The sequence below is a fragment of the Pteropus alecto genome, unplaced genomic scaffold, assembly GCF_000325575.1.
Source record: "Pteropus alecto unplaced genomic scaffold, ASM32557v1 scaffold146, whole genome shotgun sequence".
In the NCBI taxonomy this organism is placed as follows: domain Eukaryota; kingdom Metazoa; phylum Chordata; class Mammalia; order Chiroptera; family Pteropodidae; genus Pteropus; species Pteropus alecto.
This window is the reverse complement of record NW_006442107.1, coordinates 2,895,368-2,900,181: the sequence shown is the minus strand read 5'-3', so window position 1 is coordinate 2,900,181 and position 4,814 is coordinate 2,895,368.

The following is a 4,814-nucleotide window of genomic DNA, read 5'->3' as shown; positions in this document are numbered from 1 at the left end:
AGCAGCCAGGCCCGGGAAACGCCCGGGGCCGAGACGCGCCTGGTCCACCCCGGCGGGGGAAGCCTTCGCTGCCCTGCGCTTCTGCCGTCGCCCACCGCCCCTTTTGGGAGACTGACACCGACTTGGAAGGGAGTCTGGGCTCGCTAGTGGCTGGAAACCCGGCCTCTGGTCTTGGCCACTCACCCTATCTCTCCAGGCCACGGTTCTTTAATCTCTAAAATGGAGGTTGGCAGTATCTGCTCTACCTGTGCCACCGGCATCGCAGGGTGGGCATTGCCTGCCTGGAACCTGGTTCTCAGCCCGCAGCCTTTAGAATCATTTGGGAAGCCTTCCAAATACTAAGGCCCTAGAATCACCAGATAATTGTGATATGCAGCTAGGACTGAGAACCACTGGCCCAGAGTAACAGTGCGGTCGGGTGCTATGCTCAGACAGAATACGCACTTCGTCCAAGGTGGATCATAGTCATGTGAAAACAAGCGGCTGGGTTTTTTTGTTGTTGTTCAAGAAGACAGGGACCAAATGTGCTTTGGTTACTTTTAATTCCTGGTACATATCACAAAACATGCATCATTGATTAAATAAATAATTTCTGATGACTTCTCGATTTAGTGGAGGGGTTTTGATTGTTTCGTTTGTTTTTAAACTTTTTATTATGGGATCTTTCAAAAATATACGACTATAGGATAGTATACTGAATTCCTAGCTCTTGATCCATCTTGTTTTATCTATCACCTCATCCCCAATGAATTATTTTAAAGCAGATCTGAATGTACCATTTCATCTGTTAAATACTTGTTTAGATGTTTATAAAACACAATAACTCCTTTTTAAAATATAAAGCCATTATCAATCTAATAAGCATTTCATATTATCATCTGTCCAGTTAGCATTTACATTTCCCCAATTGTCTTTCTTTCCCTCCCATTATCAGTTTGTCCAAATCAGGATCCAAACAAGCTACCCGTGTTACATTCGATTGACCGCTCATATTTCTTTTAATCTCTATCCCCTCCCTCTTTATTTTTCGTCACTGTATTTTACTTGTTGAAGAAAACAAGTCATTTATCCTGTAAAGTTTCCTACATATCGGATGTTGCTTTCCAACCCCTGTGGTGTCTTTTAATCTAGTATTTAGATCACAGCGTTTTTCAGATTCAGATTCTACTTTTTGACAAGAAAACCTCTTAGGGTTACTGTGTCCTTTCTTTATACTGCATCACATCAGAAGTTAGATAAAAGTCTGACTTGTGGACCTTTTCTGTACAAATTGCACCACAGAGTAATTAAATAATTGACTGGGGAATTACAGAAGGGTGCCAGCTAATGACTGCAGAAGGAAGGAGAGAATATCACCTTTTGGCAGCTTTTAATGAAATAACATCCTGGCAATGATCGTTAGTGGCTGTTAACATTAGAAAAAAGAGAGACAGCCAGACAGTGTGTGCTTCCCAGTGGAGACACCCAATACCACTTATCAGGTATTCTTGGATGAATACTTAACAAGGATTCTTGGATGATGGCTGGGGGATATAGATGAAATAATATTGGCCATAAATTGATAATTGTTGAAGCTCGGTGATGGGTATGTGGCAGTTTACTAATCTCTCTACTTTTGTTTGTGTTTGAAATTTTTCATAATAAATAGTTTTTTAAAAAGATTGACTAGTTGAGTTGTGAGTTTGGGTCAGCCTGGTCCATCCATTATAGTTTTCTGTTCTCCGTTAGCCTTTCACTGAGTGGTTTTCAAAACTGCACATCAGAATCACAGGGGAAGATTTTTTTAAAAAATACTAAAGCACATCTCACTTGCAGAATTTGGTGTTTTAATGGTTCTGGGATGGAGCTCAATCATTGGTATGGTTTAAAAGCTGATTCTAATATGCTCCAGGGTTGTATACCACTGACCTAGATCATTATGTTAGAGATTGCAAAGTGATTATATTCTATTATTCCTTCTGCATTTATTAGCATTTAATATTTTTAACTTTGTTTATTCTCATCTCTCTTGCAAACTGCAATCCAGTGGGAAGCCTTTGCAAATTAAAATACTTAATTATCAAAGGAAGGTTTGATCTTGGAAGTGAAAATGTGGAGGAACACATGGAAGGGACACTAGCGGTAACCTAAGGGCTTGTGTGTGAGGTGGACAGATGTAACATCTGTGTGCGTAGGGTGCGTGTGGGGATGAGGAGCTGACTGTGTCCCGAAATGGAAAGAAAGGGTAGGTAATATGTAGTTAGAAAAGCATGTTCAGCCTAACGACACATTTTAAAAAGTCATCAATATTAAATAAATATAAATTAAAATTAAATAAATCAAATGCTGTTCATTGCAACCAAAAACAATTCAAAGATTTAAAAGAAAAAGTAATCCCCCCCCCCACCATTTTAATCACCTCTCAGATAACCAACATTAAAAACAAATATCCTTCCAGACCAGGCTTTCTCTGTCTTATATAATGTATTCAGTTGTTTCCCCATTGGTTTTTTTTCACATTGCTTTCACATCTTAGCCACCTTAAAAGTACTGCAAAAAACATCATTGTGCATAGATCCTTTATTTCTGTAGGGTAGATTCCCAAAAATGGGATTGCTAGGTTAAAGTGTGTTGTTATTAGCAACATCATTATTATTGGTAATATATATATTGCCAGATTACTCTCCCAAACATAATAGCAGTTCACACCTCTACCACTAGTAACATGAGTACTCATTTTCTCTTGTCTTGGTGAGCACTGGCTAGCATTATTATTTGCCAGCTGACATGTGGAAAATGGTGTCTACCTGGAGACTGAGCACTTTTCATGCTTATTGGCCATTTGAATTTCTTCTGTGATTTCCTGTATATATCCGGTTTTTATGGTATCAGTTATTTTTAATGCATTTGCATGATTTTTTTTTTTTTAGAGGCATTAACTCTATCACACAGTGCAAACAGTTTTCTCCAGGTGTTTTTTTGGTCCTTTACTTTTTGAGTCTTTTTTTACTGGTTGCTTAGTGAATTATTCTCTTAAGGTTCCATCAGCAGGTGGAACGGAAGACCCCTTCCACCCTTGAGCAACCAAGGCATCATACTCTTTCACTGCCTGCTCTGTCTGGAGGACCCGCACATCAATGCCTTGTTTCTCAAGGCATTCCAGAGTTGATGGAGGCACCTTCAAGCCTTTACTCATCCCTTGGCCTGTCGCAAGGGTCTGCACACACTTCTTGACAACTTCCTCCACATCTGCAGGCTGCACTCCAGGAGAATGCTCAGTTCCTGTTTCTCTACAATCCCAAGTGCGACTTCCCCCTGGCCACACTTTGCAGTCCTTGTAGGTTTTACTAGAGCCTTGTACTTTCATTTGCCCCCATGAAAGGGAAGCAATTTCAGGGAAAGACATAAGGAACTTAGCTGAAATCCAAAACCCTCTCTCCACGGAGTTGCGATCCCAAACAGCTCTGTGCTTTACCTCTCACCTTGGTTAGTTCAGGCCCTCTGTTATGCGTCTTGATATATGAAATTTTTTATGTGGTGAAAATGTTTACTTTTTAAAAAAATTTCTGGGTTTCTGTCTTGCCAGTAGGGCTTTCCCATCCCTCACATTATGTACATATTCTCCTAATAGTTTAAAACATATTTCATTGGACCTTTTACATTTAAATTTCTAAATCACATGGAATATATTTTTATATACAATGCAAAGTGAGAATCTTTTTTCTGCAAAAATAGCCAATTATGTCAATGTTATTTATTAAATAAGTCATTCCTTTTACGCTTTCATTAAATATTGACTACCATACATACCTAGGTTTATTTCTGCCCTTGCCCTACTGTTCCACCTCTATTTTTGTGCCAGTCGTATTATCTTGTAGTTACACCTGTTTAGTAAGTGTAATATATAGGAAGATGTGTCACTACTCACTACTTGATGTAATTTTCTTGCCCATTCTCAGACCTTTTTCTTCCATGTGATCTTTTGGTTTTTGTTCTGAGATAATTCTCACTGGAAATCTGATAGAATTTGCATTACATGTATTTACATTAATTATGAAAAGATGAATATATTAAGTCTTCCTATTAAGAAACCTAATGTGTATGTGTTTAAGTCTTTTAGTGCCTTTTCCTTTCCTAATAACTTTATATCTAGTGATTTTATAAAGTGGTTGTTTCCTTGTGAATGAGATTTTTCCCATTTCTATTTATCTGGTTACTGTTAGGACTGAGGAAAGTTATTGATAGTTTTATATATTTATCCAGCTGTCTGTCAAATTTTCTTACTTCAGTATTTTTTCTTAAAATATTTACGTGTTTGTTTTCTGCTCTCAAAGTGGCTAATCTATAATTGGTTATGTGTAGGTTTGAGTTTATTCTTATTCTATTTGATGCACATCTCCCATCATGAAAATATATCAGAGATAGCAGGTGTGCCCAGAAATAGTGAAAGGAAAAAGAGAGATGCCAGGAGTTAGCAAAAATCTACACACTGATCAGTTTATTGCTGATCATTTATAATAGCAGAAACCCAAGTCCTAACCAGTTGTGAACCCTGTCATTTAGGGGAGTGAGGCCTTCACTGGGCATTACTGTGAGGTATCAGTTTTACTGTAGTGTTGTAGAGCATTGCTGTATTTATGATTGTTCAGAAAAAGGGCTGATCACCATGGGCACCACAGATACGACATAGTAGGCGTAATTTAATCTCATCTCAGTATCTCAAATAGAGTGGTTATTGTTTAGTGATTATTAGAAGGACTTTTAAAAAAAAATTCATGCTTGAAAAGTATGAAGTTCCTATATACTCCTTCATACTCATACCTAGATCCCTCTAT